Source organism: Triturus cristatus, chromosome 3_2 (genome assembly GCF_964204655.1).
Source record: "Triturus cristatus chromosome 3_2, aTriCri1.1, whole genome shotgun sequence".
NCBI classification, from domain to species: domain Eukaryota; kingdom Metazoa; phylum Chordata; class Amphibia; order Caudata; family Salamandridae; genus Triturus; species Triturus cristatus.
Genome location: NC_140584.1, coordinates 760,475,719 through 760,492,079, shown reverse-complemented (window position 1 = coordinate 760,492,079; position 16,361 = coordinate 760,475,719).

The window sequence follows — 16,361 nt, the reverse complement described above, 5'->3', positions numbered from 1 at the left end:
TTGGATCCGGCTCAGGAGGTCTCCTGACCTAAGCCATTATGCCTCTGGCCTAACTGAACTGTTAAATCTGGGTGCAGGTCATAAAGTAGGCTGGGTGTCCAACCTGAAAAAACTAGCAGGTGCAATTGGTTTGGACCAGGCATGGGAGAGTCAGATGCCCCCGCCTAAACATCTAGTAAAAAAGCTCTACTGGGACTGGATTTCTGCTACTGTTAGCAAGAATCAGAACGGTATTTTGTCTGAGAGATTTCTGGATGTTAAGCATGTCCCCAGACTGGAACCCTTCCTGGACCTTATTGAGTCCCCGGGGGATAGGGTTCTCTACCTAAAATTTAGGTATGGCACACTTCCTCTCCGTGACTTCCAAAGAGGCTGGAATGGCCAGACGGGAAATCATAAGGGCTGCCCGGGCTGTGCTTCCCCCACGGAATCCATCGCACATTTTATGTTTGCATGCAGGGTATACAGTCAAGTGAGGTCAAGGTGGCTAAAACCAGTCTGCATCAACCTGGGCTGTTCATCCCACAGGGTGGCTCTACGTATCTTAACATACGTGACACTAATTTCGAGCGTAACCTGTGGCACAGCAAAGTTTCTTGGAAACGCATGGAGGATAAGACAAAAGCTTATCAAAATGAAATAATTGATAAACAAGTCTGCTGTGAGCTAATCTCATCCCAGTTTATTTGATGTGGTTGGGTTTTAATGTATTGTCAATTCGACTTATGTATTACTTTATTATGTATGTTGCATCTCTCACCGAATATATAGTATGGCTACATTGGGGAAAGTGGCCATTAGCTCATTATACTGTAAAAAACAATGTAAATAATGAAGTGCTTTTCTTAATCTGTTTTATACTTTTATGATGTATTTTTACATCGAATAAAGTTATTCATCATCATAATTATGTAGAAAACATTTGCAAACTAGGATATTTTTCCATTCATGTTTGAACTGCTCTTGTGGAAAAAGGGAGGAGACGTGCTGGTGACAGAAACTCCATGGCTGGGAGACAAATGGCTTGCGATTCCATTTTTAAGGATATTTGGGAAATTCTGTGATTGGAATTGATCCTACTTTGTGAATGTATTTTAATGTCAATAACTCATATTAAACTTTAAATAAACTTGTGTATCCATTGGTTAAATAACGTAATAAGCTGTAACAGCTTAGGGAAATGGGAAACATATACTAAAAATTGGGATATTTTGGTCTTTCTGCCACACCTCTGACTCCTCCCACTGACCCAATCCACGGGTTATTTCCGCCCTCTGATTCTCTGTACCCAGTTCCCCTACTATTTTCCCCCCACTTCGACCACTGAGTACAAAATGGGGTCTTGGAGCTTTTATGTGAACTCTTCCTGCAAAATCTGCCCAGCCTAAAATCCCAATAAACTTATTTTCTCAGCTTCCAAGGGACCTTAATTGTTTCGCCTATAGCTGTACACTATAACCCATGATTTCCTTTGATTAGTTCTGTAGTTTGAGGGAGAGTGATACACCCACCTTTGCAGAAGCCTGGGAAAACTCAGAACTCCTCCTCCTCGACTTACTGCCGAACAATCTGGCAGGATAGCTTTGAACACATAGATAGATTCCTGCCTAGGTACTCTGCTAATAGAGTTGCGCAAAAAATGGGAAACAGACATACATCGTGCATCTACACAAAATGAATGGAATACACTTCTCTCCCACCCGGAATGCCCAATTCAATTATATTTATTTTAATATTTCGTAACATGCAATTTATTTCGTAACATGCTATTACAAGTTGTATCCGCCCTCTCTGTCATGCCTCCAATGCGACATCAAACACAAGTTCTGGGACTGTCCCGTAACCACAACATTCTGGAGGGAGATCACGTCGGGCAGTTGTAGGTGAAACCTATACGAAACAAAATGTTGTATAAAAGGACGTTATGTCCGCATTAAAACTGTAGAAGATTCCTGAACCTCGCCTTAATTCTGGCCCATCGCTTATCGCGCAATAATCACTCCACGCGTAAAAGGCCATTTATTAGGACAGGGTTGGACAACCATAACCAAACATCAGACAAACCCCCCAACAATCCCCAACAACATAACTTCTCATTCTTCCATTCTCTCCCATACTCCAATTACTCCATCCCACTTCACACAGCAATCGCCTCACTTATCCCATTCGCTTCCTCACTTCTCTTCCAACCTCCTCCATCATCTCCATTCGTCGTAAACTGGTATGACGCACCCCCACCTTTCACCAGTATCCCCCTCCCCGTAAGGGTGAGTATGCCCGTCATGGACTCCTCCCCCCTCCCAAATCTGCCAACCAGGGAACCCCCGGAGGGCGGTTACCTGCCCCACCCCATTCCATTGCACCTTTCGCCCTCACGCTCTCCGACACCAGATAGACTCATTCCATAAACCACTAATAACATCCCTCAATTCCATCATGTAGTACGCATTGCCCATGTGCGAAAGGTGCACACCATCGTCTCTAAAAAGCAGGGGCTCCTCAAGCCGCAATCCAGCGTGCGCCAGCACTTTGATGCCACTATTCTCACAAAATACCCGCATCGCCCTGTTCAATTTCCTACGGGCTCGTTCCACCGCTGCGGGCTTCAATGCCCCCTCCAGATCCGACGAGGGATGAACTCAGTCCACACAATGCAGGCGCCAGCCAGATTGCGTTTCATAGCCTCCAAGTCCCTTTGCATCAAATACAGCAACGACACCCCTGATTGCTTCACCAGGTCATTCTCCCCCAGGTGGATGACGAGCAAGTCCGGACAGCCTCTCTGCGAAACTTTCTTTGTCAGCCAGGGCAATAGCTCCCCCCAGCGCATTCCACTCTTCCCCCACCAATGTACCTCGTGATGGCTGCTTCTCAGGCCCAGGCTACGACCGTACACCTGCCTGTCGGAATACTTGGAGGCCCAATGCACAAATGAATGTCCAACGATCCAGGTAACCGTCTTGGCTCCCGGACCCCCAACACAACCTACGAAGAAAAGAGAAATTAGAACACGAAACATAACAGAACCGCCCACAGCCGTCGCACCCCTGCGCACCGTGCTGCTCTACTTCCTTTTGTACCGCTTGCAACAGCGCGACCTCCATCTACCAATCCGCCTGATCTTGTCCCAGGACCACCCCAGCCGAGTAGCCGCCGTCGCCGTGCTGATCCGGAAAGAGTGCGTCCCATACCCCGCCGGGTACCTACCTAGTCACCTCACTGCCATACGCAACACCGCCAGCAGCTGAAAAGCCGTGACCCGTTTCCCGGAAGCATGACAAAAGATCTCTCCTACACTCCTACCCGCCTGCCCGCAAAAAGCTCTCCATTCTCGCACCGGACAAGCACCTGCCCCTCACGACTCGCACAACCACACCCATGTGCCTCTGCCAGCCTGGTCCATTTTCGACCTCCCCAGCCAAATACCCAGACGCGCTCCTTCCATTCGAACGTCTTCAAATCCCCTACCCGGAGCACCTCTAGCCCCCAACAACTCCGAAACCCCGAAGGCCCCAAAAAACATCCACGTCATGCACAACCGAAACAGCGCCACCTCCACCTCGTCATAACAACAAAAACTCAATTCCGCCAAGATGTCCAACAGCAATTCAAACGTAATAGCTGCCCGCACGGCTGCCCCCCCAGTCCCCCCCCGCACCCTACCCCAACCCTTCAACATCTTACTCAGCAACTCACTCCGTGCAGGATCAAACCCCAAATAAACCATCCCATAGAAGGAAATCCCTGCCAACTTCCCCGCAATCATAACTGGTGACAAACCCCTGTCCATGCATTGCAAAACATACCTCATCACACCCTCCTCACAATCCCCCTGTGACATACGCCAGGCATCCTTCGACCATCCAAGAAAAGCACCCAACTCAGCCCAAGCCAAACAATACGCCCGCCTTGTAGAATCCGCAACAGACTTCTTAACCAACTCCACCACTCTCACTCCCCCCAGTTCCAGATACCCTCCGGCACCTTGGTCTTGAAAACCTCTGCTCTGGGCGCCAACCTTCTGAAACGCTGCCACTGCGAACGAGACAATGCATCCGCAATGTCATTGCTAGCGCCCGGCACATGCTTCGCGCGAAACAGCACATTGAAACACAGACACAGCAGCATAAAACTTTGCAGCAAGCGCAGCACCCGCAGATCCCTGGCCCTCTGATGATTCACCAGGTCAACCAACGTCCAGTTGTCCACATGGAACAACACTGATCTGTTCTGAGATTCCGCCCCCCACACCTGCAACGCCACCACAAGCGGAAAGAACTCCAAAAACGCAATACTCCTGCCCTGTGTCAACCAGTGTGCCGGCCACTGCTCCGCGCACCATCTCCCGTCCCAGAAGATGCCAAAACCTTGTGCCCCAGCTGCATCCGAAAAGATTTGCACCTGCCACACCATATTGTCATCCGCAAAGTCCAAGGAGACCCCGTTGAAGTCACTCAGAAACGTGTGAAAAACCCAGAGATCCACCCGCACGCCAATGGAAATCCGCACCCTGTGGCGGGGCAGCACCGCCCCTGACATGGCCAGCCCCAGTCGTCTGCAAAAAGTCCTGCCAGCCCTCACCACGCGACACGCGAAATTCAGCAAACCCAACAACCGCTGGACGGACCTCAAGTCAATCTTCTGCTGCGCCACCACATGCAGCTAAAATTCCTGCATTTCCCCGCCTTCTGCTGGGGCAACCGCGCCACCCATGCGACCGAGTCCAATTCAATCCCCAGAAACGACAGACAACAGCTAGGCCCAGCCGTCTTTTCCGGTGCCAAGGGAACCCCAAACTCACCAGCCATTCGCTGAAAATGCCTCAACGCGCCCCCGCACTCGTCCGACTGCCCGCGCCCGACGAACAAGAAGTCGTCCAAATAGTGGGACACCAGCTGGTGCCCCGACCTGTCTGTGAAAGCCCACTGCAGGAAGGAACTGAAAGTCTCGAACAACGCACAAGATACCGCACAACCCATGGGCAAAACCTTGTCCACGAAGATAGCCCCTCCAAACTGCATCCCCAGCAAAGGAAAATCCGCCGGGTGAATGGGCAGGAGGCGAAACGCAGACTTGATGTCACACTTAGCCAACTCCGCCCCCTGGCCACATGCCCTCACCAGCTCAATCGCATCATCTACCGACGCATACAGGACCCTGGAATCCTCCTCCGCGATGAAATCATTCACCGACACCCCCTCCGGCCACGACAAGTGGTGAATCAGGTGAAACTCCACTGGTTCCTTCTTTGGGACCACCCCCAAAGGGGATATGATAAGCTCAGGCAATGGCCCCGTGTCAAACGGGCCCGCAACTCTCCCCTCAAGAACTTCCTTCCGCAATTTGACCTCCACCACCCCCGGCAAATCTTTCGCTGACCGCAAATTCTCCGCCCATCTGCGCTCCCACGGTCCCTGATACCCCACCCGAAACCCTTCAGTGAACCCCCAGTAAAGCTTCAGTGCCGCTTCCCCATCAGGATACCGGGAGAGCCATAGACCCATGGCCTCCACCTTAACCGGCAAAGGAGCCCTTTGCCCAGTCTGGCCCCTGCCCTTGGCAATCCGCCACTGCTCGGAGGGAGTGGCCAGCGTAAAACATTGTGTGACCGGGTGTCGCCCTCCACACTTGGAACACTCCTGTTTGGACTTATACGGGTAGCGGGTGCAGAAACCCTTGTTAAAGTTCCAACAAGCCCCCGTGTTGGCTCCCCCGCTCTTAGCCGACTGGCCAGCTGCGCCGGCAGCGGCAGCCTGTCCTCCTGCACTCGCGATGCCAGACTGTCCGCCCCCCGCCCCAGTCGAGGCGGGACGGGACTGAAAAGGCCGATATGTCACCGGAAGCCCGCTGGCCGTATGCGTGGACGCGGACGATTGTGTCGAAGACATCCACTGTACCCACAATTCCTGGTCCGGGCCCGAAACTCCTCGTCATAGCTAAGCCAGGCGAAACCCCAAAAGTGCATCTGCGCTTTACGAATAATATCCATGTATTTAAATAACGCGATGGCCCTGTCCTGATGTTTCTCACAATAAATGCTTGCGTAAATAAAAAAGGCCGACGTCCAATTCTCCATGTTCACCGGCACACGCGGCCGTCTGGTCAATTTCCACTCCTCCTCCTTAGACCCCTCCTTAGCCTGTATCTCCCTGTGCAACAACTTGAACACATCGACATACTCATGCTTCCAAATCCGTGTCCTCATTTTTTCGGACAAATGCGACCCCAAAGGCATCACCAAGCCCATGTAGGGCAGCTTCTTTTTGTGCTTCTCCCCCCCTCATCTTTCCCATCCTTCTCCCCCTCCTTGTCCGTCTGCACACCGGCCCCCACGAGCCGCTTCCCATTCCCCCCCAGGTCCGTCGCTTTCGCCAGGTCTGTCCCCTTTGCCGTCGCTCCCGCCTCCTGCACCGATCCGTCACCTACCCCCACTGGCCTGCATGTCGTCTTACGCTCAGCCTTGTCCCCCCCACCCCCTAACCACAGGCCCTCACCTGCAAGGTTGCCTGGCCGAACACTGGGGCCGTCGTCCTCTCCACTGGCATCCTGCTACAGCTGGCCTTTGGCGCCTGCAAAACACCAACCTTTCGGGTTGCTGCCTTCCCCTTCACCTCATGCACCTCACGCAGCTCACCTTCCTCCAACTCCTCACCATCTGACTCATAATCCAGCTCCTCCACGAAATCATCCGCACACAAATCCGTCCGCACCTCACGCACCACTCGCTTCACACCCTTGCCTTGCGCACTCTGCACAAACTCATACTCCGGCGCCGACGATGCCCGCTCCCGCGATGGAGGGTAGGCCGCCACGGCCCCCCCTGCTGCTTCGCCCCGGCGTTTGGAGGCCGTTGTGCGCCCCGCCGGCCCACCCTGGCCTCTACCAGCAAATTGCGCTGGCTTGGATCCCCCCCCCGGGACTGGCATAGTCTGAGGGGGCCCCAGCGCCACCAGGTCTCTGAAACGTCAAGTCAGTCCCTGACTCATCCACCCATACCAACCGGCCGCGCCCCCCGCCCGCCCCGCACTGCCCCCGTGTGCCGCTGCCCCATCCTCCGACCGCACCCCCCCAGCGCCACCCCCCCCGCAGCCCTCTCCCTGGCCACGCACATCTCCCCCCACTTGCGCTCTGTCTCCTCAATCAACCGGCGCTGCTCCCGGATGCACTCCTCCAGCGACATCCCCTCCCACCAGTCGTCCCACCTGACCTCGCCCCTGCCCACGCCCGATGCCCCACGACCGTGCCCCACGCCCCTGGAGGGGCCGGGGGCCTCATGCCCAGACCCCCCCACTGCCTTTGCCGTGCCCTTGCCTTTGCCCCCCACCCCCCACCCTTCCCCTTGCCCCCACCCTGGTCTCCCGGGGACTGGTCCCCCCACCCACCTCCCTCCCCCCCGCCAACTCACTGCCAGATAGATACAGCACAAAATCCTCACCCACCGGCTCCACACTCTCCTCCCCCAGGTCGCTGTCCTCACTGTACTCAACCAGGCCCCGCCCCTCCACCGCCCAAGCGCAACGTCCCCCCCGCTCCGCCCGCACCCCTCCCACGGCCGCCCCCATGGGACCCCCTGCTCCAGAATCGCCTGGCCCCCTGCCCCCCCTGCTCCCCCCCTCCCCCACCCCGCAAACTCCTGTGGACCACAGCGCAGGGAGGCTCATATGCCAATCCCCACGCTTCCCCCCGGGTCCTGCTCTCCTGGCCCCCCCGCGCGGTCACTGCGTGCTTCTTTGGAGGCGGTTCCTCCATACATGCTGCCACTGTCGCCGCCACCCCCGCGGAGGCCTAGCACGGCGTCCGGGTTATCCCCACCCATGCCTGGTCTAAAACCCCCAGCCGCAGGAGATCCGCTCTCCCAGCGCGGCCGAGGAGCTGCAGCGCTGCGCGCACTGCAGCGTCATCTGGCCTCTGCCCCGCGCCTACCTCCATCGTCGAGCAACCGCCTCCGCGCCGCCAACATCCCCGCCTCCGCTGATGTATGCACCGCTCCCAGGCCGCCACCCGTCGCCAGACCGGGCCGCCTCGTGTCTGCCGCTCCGCCGCCTGAAGGCCCCAACAAAGCTCCAATTCCGATCCCAACCCTTCCAAAACAACCTAACTAATCCACCCTGAGGTGCTGGGGAAAGGAAGAGGAAGGACTTCCTCTCCCAGCCCCCTCTATCCTCCTAAAACGACCCCACCCCTAATCCCACCCCTTCCATACCCTGTCCCTCCCTTGCGCGAAATCCCCGGGGGAAGACTAGTCTGCTGACTTTTCTTCCCCCGGGGCCCGCAATCCCAACGAGATGCAAAGCAAAGCCTCCTCCCTTCCCGGGACTCTTTGCTGACACGCCACGGTACTCCGGGGGCCAGAAATGATAGGTCTCTTTGTGGAACGAAGCATCTAAAGGATTACAATGTCTAGTTACACCTACTCTATAGATGTATACACATTTTTAGACAACTCCGAGGTAAATCGACCATCGTCCTCTCCAATGTATTGGAGCAGTCTCCCACATTATATTAGAACAGGGTCATTTGGTTGCGCCTGACGGGGCACAGGGAACGGAGCAGACCGACCAACGCAGAAGTCACACGAGCTGCGCCGTAGTCGTTTGTAGCCCGCATCCCGTAGTCCACAGACTGCAGCTCTACACCACAGCGCGGCGGCGTCCATGAAAGAGCAAGAGCCAAGGCACCCGAGATTGTGGCAGCCTGAAAGAGCAAGGACGCGAAGTGGCGAGGCTGCGAGGTGGCGGCGGTGGCTGTGTCATGAGGACAACAAGGATCTAAAGGCTGCTAATTACCTATCCCCCCCCCCCGCAGAAGCACCAAAAGCAGCACTGGGATACAGGGCAGCAGCAGCAAAACAAGTAGGTGTGGCAGAGTGCGAGCACAGCCACCGCTAGCTGGTGGCTACTGATAGTGTGCCCTTAGCGTCCCCACGGAGGCGGCCCTCCTAGGTGTGGTTGCAGCCTGCGGCACCGTCAGGAGGCCCTGCTCGCCCTAGGGGAGTTTGGACAGGGGGCAACTTGCTAACACAGGTGCAGTGTCAGGAGCACCAGGTGTAAATCAGGACTCAGGCAAAGGCCATTAAGTAGGGAGTACGGGAGTAAGGTGCCTTGAAAGAAAAAGATTAAGGACTGCAAGAGACGTGTAACTCTCCCTCCCCATCTCCCTACCTCCCAGCAACTCCCAGCAACACCCAGCATTGACGTAGAGGTGCTTGTGCTTGTGCCATAGTGAGGGAGAAGGCAGGAAGGCAGGGAGTTTCTGGTGCTTTAGACTTCAGCCTCAAATTGTGATTACAACGAGCCGCTCGGAGACGACGACTTGGCCGGCGGGCTGTGCAAAGGTGTTTCCGCCACTGGAGGTGTATCTGTGGATAAAGGCACAGGCGTGGGAGCCACGAGGATTACCAGTCGGTGTAACCGGGACTGCGAGTCCCAGCGGCCCCTCTGCTTCCAGGACATTGGCCGCAGCTGGAGACTCTTCCCGGCCACTCCTCCCTTTTCCACTATAACTATTTCCACCACAACGCGTACGCGGGACGCGTCCGGGGCGCATCCCGGGCGAAGCCTGGGCCAAGGGCGGGCCCGTTGTAGCCCGTTGGAGACCGTGAGAGACCGGACCGGGCCACCCCTTTTTCATCTGCGGACTAAGCCGTATGTGTACATTTTAAGCTATTAGACTGCATTGGTTATTGACCGTTGCTATTATTAATTCACTGGTCTATTGCAGGATATAGTGACGCATAACTACTACGATTTAATCATTGTGTTTTACCTCACCTGAGCAATGGCATCTAAAGAGGGCAGGAACCATGTGTCCAACAGTAATCTCACAGGCACTCTAGATCATTTTATAGTAAGAGCTAACTCGGTGATTGATCAGGGTATTGTACTCATGGAGCGCAGAGTCTCGCAGGACCTTGCCCTAGCTAGGAGATCCTCTCTGGGCCTTCTTGCATCTGCGCGCACCCCTAATGGCATTGGTGCTAGTAATACCATTTTACCCCTCACCCAATTTGTGGATGATACCTCCTACAGTGATCCCTCGAGTGGTAATGATCTCGCGACAAACTCGAGAATTTTATCCCCCCCAGTGACTAGACATGGACCTATCCTGCGCAAAAAAAGAGTCATTAATGAAGGGTTGATTTCGAAAACCAAGCCCAAAGCCTCTAGGGAAGTTAGTACCAAGCCAGGGGGAGCTAAACTAGCAAAACGACGTACCATCGTAGCCCCTGAGGCAGATACAGCGGTTAGAGAAGGTCAGGGAAGCTGTACCTTACCTCCAGACTCTATTCCTTCTAAGTCCCTTGGGGATCCCCCTGTCCAGGCACACGCTTCTTCTACCTTCCTGCCACAGGCAGCTGGGGATGCAACACCACCGCAACAATTAGATTTACTGCTGCGTACCCTCTTGGGACCTCTGGAATCAAGGTTGGATGGCATGGTGACTCTTCTCACTAAGCTTGAACAACAAATAAGGGGTTTAACTGATGGTGTTAATAACAAAGCACTCCCTCCATGTTCCTGTAAATGCGGTTGTACTGCTAGGGATGGGGGGGTAGTGCCAGACCCTTTTGTTGTATGTTCAGACACTCGGCCACCCATTATTCCACCTGTTGTACCTCAGGCAGCCCCAGTTATTACACATATTCTCCCACAAGTACAACACGAAGCTAGGCCCCCCAATGACCACCATATAGATAGTAATACTACAGGAGAGGCCTCTCTGGTTAAAAACAGCGATAATGGGAGGTTGGAGCGGAAGCGAATTCAGGGAGATGCTCCCAGGTTTCCCCCGAGATTAGATCTGCCCCCGGAAGCAAGTCCCTATCTGGTTGTTCTTACAGGGGTTCCTGAAATTAATGACCCTAGTACTGAAGATTTTTCCAACCTGAAAAATAAGGCAATACACTGGCTTAGCATCCATAGGCCCTTGCCTCCGTATGCTAGATGCGAGATCATTATGGTTAGAAGGGTGGGTTGGGTGGGGTGCACCCCTAAAAACATAACTGGCGATTGCGTCATAGTCAATTTCCGAGACGCTAGGACAGCAGATTATATCTGTAATTGGGAAACTTCCCGTTCAGACACAAAAATTGGGGTCCGTCCCCTCTCCTACTTCTATCCCAATGGACAACTGAGGCCAGAAGAAAATGGTTGGACCTATATCCCGCATTCGCATAGGGGAGGTGGTGGGAAACCAAGGCAAGCTCCCTATGACTTAAAATGGTCCTATCCCCCATGCTCAAATAGGTTCAGTTGCCTTGATCAGGTTGACTGACTGGCTAGGTATAATCATGTAGCACAGGGTGCATTGGGGGGTAGCATTATAGGCCCAGAGCCTATCGAGTCAACTAGGGAAAGGATCCTGCCATCCTGTAACCAGGGGAGCCCCTCTACCTCTGTGGGGATTAGCATTAGTGTCCCCCTAGAGTATTCTACACTGTCTTCCGTTCCCCACCAATCGCCAGTTATTCCAGAAAGTGCTAGTATTGCCCCTATCTGGCCAACTGAATCACTCCAGCAGAGTGGCTCTCTTTTTCAATTGGATCCCTCACCATATCCTCCGTGCCACCCACAGCGCATGAATCTAATATCATGGAATGTGGCGGGTCTGAAAAATAAGCTAGCCTGTCCAGCATGGGGCTCTTTTGTTGACACCGCTGATGTGATCCTATTGCAGGAGACTTGGGCTAGGGAGGAGGTTCATAGAGTGGGGTTTGTGGCCTTTAATATCTCAGCCCGATGGGGAGGCAAGGGCCGCCCTTCTGGTGGTCTGTCAACGTGGGTCGGTGTACATCTGGGTTGTAGGGTGGAATTGATTAAGACAAACTCGGATGACATTCTATGCGTCCTTATGATATGGCCCAATTTATATAAACTGGCATTAGTGAATGTATATTCCCGACCTACTGCTTTGGCAAAGGAATCTAACACCATTGGGGAATTATCAGTTTTTCTGGAATCTCTAAATCAAGACATTCACTATGTGATTGCAGGTGATTTTAATTGCCATTACGAGCCTCTGCAAGGGCTGAATGAGGGGGCATTGTTGGATGAAGACGAGTTTTGGGGAATCCCTCAATGTAGGTCCATTTATGCAAAGGCTTTGACCCCATTGGCCATGCAGATCATGACCCTAACCCTCCAGAATTCAGTCAGGGCGGTTAATGGTCGGATGCCCTCAGATATTCCCTCCAAGTGTACTTACAATAAAAAAGATCAGGAATCCCATTTAGACTACGTCATGGTTTGAGGCATAGTCGCAGGAGAGCATGCTCAGCCATATCCAGGCCCAGATGTTTTAGGATGTGCCGCCGCGTCTCCAACTCCCTCCACACTCTTGGCGCTCCGGTCCGTTTATGAATTGCTTCTAATTCTCCCACCTCCCTCTCCAGCTCTGCACGCATCTCTTTGCTTAGCTTCGTATAGGACGCTGCAATCGCAATGAATTCCCCCCCGCACTAGTTTCAAAGTATCCCACACCGACGCTAGGGGTGTACCCTCCTGGTCCTTCTAAGAGAGATAATGCACAATAGTTTCTCGGATCTGCTTAGCAACTTCATCAGAGTGAAAAAGGGAATCGCAGAGTCACCAGCCTGGAGGTGTTGAACGCGCACATCGGGCAGGGAGCAGGACTGAAATAAGAGCATGATCTGAGAGGGAGCTGGGGGTAATATCCGCCGTGTGCAGAAGAGGGAGAAGAGACAAGGAGACTAAAAAGTAATCGAGAGACGCATATGTTTTGTGTGCCGCCGATAAGTAAGTGTAATCACGCACATTAAGGTGTTGTATTCACCACACATCACATAACCCACAGTCGGACAACCACTGCTTCCCAGCCTGCGACAGTGCCCCAGTCTGATTAGACCTCTGCTCCGACCTATCTAATACTGGATCCATTACCACGTTGAGATCCCCTCTGATCAAAAGTGCTGTATCCGGGGAAGCAAGCACCTCAGACAGGGCAAGGCGTAAAAAGGACTCTTGATGCTCATTCGGGGCATATAAGGACCCCACTGTCAAACATACATCCCCCCATTGTATCCTGACAGCCAACAGCCTGCCCCTTACGTCCGCCACCATGGAAGTTATTTTGCATTGCGACTTTGCACTAAAGAGAATCGGCACCCCGCTTTGCTTAGACGGCCTCGAGGACCATATCTGCTGCGGGAAGCGTCTATCCCTCATGCGCTTAGTATCCTTAGCTAGCAGGTGGGTTTCTTGGAGCAAACAGACATCACCCCCAGCATTCTCTGAAAGGGAGAGGATTGCAGATCGCTTTTCAGGATTAATCAACCCCCGTACATTCAAGCGAACAATTTTCAAGTCCTTATCCATCGCAGTAGTGGGGAGGTGCAGGGCTATTCATCCGCACCAGACCGCCCGCCTCAGAGGAAGTGAGGACCAACTTACTCAAACCAGTGACCTGCCACTCTAGCCCGTGATGATGGAGTCCCAAAATAATACCCAATAAGACCCTGTACTGAACCCAGAAAAAAACCCTGAATAAAACAAAACAGTGAGCAAACAAGGAAACATGACAAAAGTTCGTCTCAATGGTCAGCGTCCGGGGGAACGTGGTACAGGCCCAGTCCACAACAGGATGTACGCATCTGCCAACTCGATGACCAGGTCGCAGGGAAACCGCACACAGTCGAAATGTCTCCCCCCTCCGGCGCCAGATAAAGCAACCAAGTGGCCTTCATGTGTAGTCCCTCAAGGTGTCGCCGGGCTTTCTGTTGCTTGCGTTACTGATGAGAGTGCCGCCACCTGTTCCAGCTTGCTAGCAGCCATGTAAGGGGCGGGGCTCGTTAGCGATTTCCCCACTCACCACCACCCCGAGGAGCGACCTGTCGGGAGGCTTCTCAATGTGCAACAAGTCATACGCTTCCTGCAGAGACCGGAGCTGATGCAATGTGCCTTTGTGCTTGAAGATGAGACGGAACGGATGGCCCCAGGAGTAAGGGATCTTTTGATCGCGGAGGTGGTTAGTAATGGGCTTAAAGTATCAGTGCTTGCTCAGTGTGGAAGTGGTCAAATCATGGAAAAGCATAGGTTGGTGGACACGGAACTGCACTTGATTCATGTCTCGTGCGTTCCTTCAATTGAAAGTCATGGACGCAGACAAGGATATTGGGGGGGAGCTTTGGCACCACGCAGCAGGCCCACTCGATGAACACGGTCCATCTGAATCTCCGTTGTCGCCTCATCCCCAAGGATCTGCAGGAATAAGGCACTGACGTAGGCCCGGAGATCGTCACCTTCACCCTTCCAAGGAACTGCACGGATCCAAATGTTATTACGTCTGGAGCGGTTCTCCAAATCTTCCACGTGGGCCTGCAAGTTCACGTTCCGATCTCGCAGACGTAGCAACTCCTGTTAAAGCTGATGGAAACCATCCTCCCTGCTCAGATTGTGCTCCTCCAGCGTCGCCTCCCTTTCCCCAATGCCATCAACATCGCGCCGCACCTCGCGCAGGTATGCAGAGAGTTGCAAACATAGGTCCTGAATGTCCTCCTTGATAGCAGAGAAGAGTTCGAGCATGGAGGCTTTAGTCACTGGCGCGTTCTCCTCGTCCACCGGCGGTGCCCCGGCTGCATGCTGTGAGGCCGAGTGACCTGACGTCTTCTGCAGAAGGTCCTTCAGAGATTTCTCTCTCCTCCCTCTGGATGATGACATCTTGGCTCCGGGCGAGCTCTTCTGCCTCTTTCCGTACGGCTTCTTACAAAACCTCTACAGTGCACCAGACCTCCCAATAACGCCTGGGCCTTGCTGTCAGGACCGGTCAAGCAAGCCAGCACCCCGCCGGGACAAAGGGAGAACCGCACTCTCCGCTCACACCGCAGCTTCCTTTAAGCCTTTAATCCACCTGCCTATCAGCTGAGGCTCACCTCTAAGATCGTCGTGGACCAGCAGGCCCCGGGAGAGCCAGGTCAATACGTGTGGCCACCCCTTTCCAGCTCACAGCAGAGATCAGCACCAGTAGGATATCAGGGCACTGCCGTCTCTAGGTCACTCTCCCATGACCTGCCCCATGCCCGCCTGTTCGGGGAGGGATCCTTGCCTGTAGGTCACATTCAGCACATGACCTGGCAGGTCAGCGGCAGTCACGCGTTCAGCCCCAGACACACCAGCCACTGCTTAATGGGATAATCGCCTAGTCCGCAGCAGGCAAGGCCTTGCAGTCACCGCCAGGTCGGCCCCTCTTCTAGTTCATAGCGTGGGCCTTCCAAATGTCTCTTTCCCCTCGCTGGGCCCAGGACTTAGGCCGGCAACTCTGCTGTCCTGGCTTGCCATTATTGCCCCACCAGCACTCTCAGCAGGGCAGCGTGTCCTTCCCCAGACCTCTGCCATGCACACCTGCAGCCCTACCAGTCGGGCGCTGCTCCGTCTGCCGATCAGCGGACCGTGTCTCATTGTTACCGGCAGCGACCCCCTCTCCCTGGCCGATCCTCCTCACCTTCGGGTCTTCAAGGGGAAACGCCGCTTCAGCAGGCACCACCGGAGCACAGTCGCACCTCCACCGCTCGCGGTCCCCACACCACTGCCAGGGATCCAAGCAGGGAGTGCGGCCGCAGCTAGACCCAGGCTGCGTCACAGTCCCGCAACTTCGGTTGCCATCTTCCGCGGGTCCCGGCTAGGCCGCCACAGTCACTCCCAAAACAGCGCCAGCCACAGACTGCCCTCAGACGCGGTCGTGCCAGGCTCATTCAGGGCCCGCCGCCAGTCAATCGGGGCTCCAGACAGCGGGGTGCTTGTTCCCACCACCAAGCGCTCCCGGCGCTGATAAGACCAGGAATGAAGGTCGGCTACTCAACCGCTCACCTCCCACTGGGCCGCAGGGATGCCAGGGCCGGGAGGGACTCACACAGCGGGAGCAGTCGCAGGCATTGCAGAACGGGACAGGAGTCGCCACCAACTCCAGGACAGCTTCAGTCTACCAATGCACCCTCCGGTAAGCATGGATGGGCGCCAGAAGTGATGATATTACAAGGCTAAGAAACGGCGGCGCCGGAGGGATAGAGACTCACGTCCTATCTCGCCGCCATCTTGGCCACGCCACCCTAGAAAATATTTTAAAACTTTAACGCACTCCTAAAAAACTAAATAAAGCTTTCACTGGCCTTGTAAGTGCTTTCATCTCTTATGTCAGGATGTATTCAGTCTTTTGGGGATTCCTCTTATGAATTTTCTTTTCTTTCTTAGTAATTTAATCTATGATTCTACAAGCGCCCCTCGGGAAGTCAACAGAGCACCAAGGTAAATATTGCTATGCAAAAGGAACACTACGCTACTGTTGTCAAATTTTTTGTAGCTCAGATCCTCTAATCGTAGGTATTCTACTGCATTTCCCTTCCTTTATAG